The sequence below is a fragment of the Oryzias melastigma genome, linkage group LG11 (assembly GCF_002922805.2).
Source record: "Oryzias melastigma strain HK-1 linkage group LG11, ASM292280v2, whole genome shotgun sequence".
Lineage (NCBI taxonomy): Eukaryota > Metazoa > Chordata > Actinopteri > Beloniformes > Adrianichthyidae > Oryzias > Oryzias melastigma.
In genome coordinates, this window is record NC_050522.1 from 13,860,435 (window position 1) to 13,860,659 (window position 225).

General features: G+C 33.8%; 1 protein-coding gene across 2 annotated transcripts in view; it reads right to left on the reverse strand.

Moving 5' to 3' along the window:
* Nucleotides 1-225, reverse strand: part of eloa (elongin A) — a 12,257-nt gene that overhangs the window by 5,833 nt on the left and 6,199 nt on the right. The gene's annotated exons all lie outside the window — the stretch shown is intronic.

The window sequence follows — 225 nt, forward strand, 5'->3', positions numbered from 1 at the left end:
TCTTCAGCAACTACATATGCACAAGTGAATGATTCAAGTTAAAAAAAATGCATCCAACCCAAGGGATGTGCATAAAAAATGATCCAAATACAAACCAAAACAATTTTTAAAGATTGTAGAAAAGTCTTCACTTGTTTGAATTAAGTTGTGATAGAAACATACAAGATTTCCCTCCTCTGCTGTTTATGAGCCAGTATTCAGTGACATCAGATGGTGAAAGCTGTA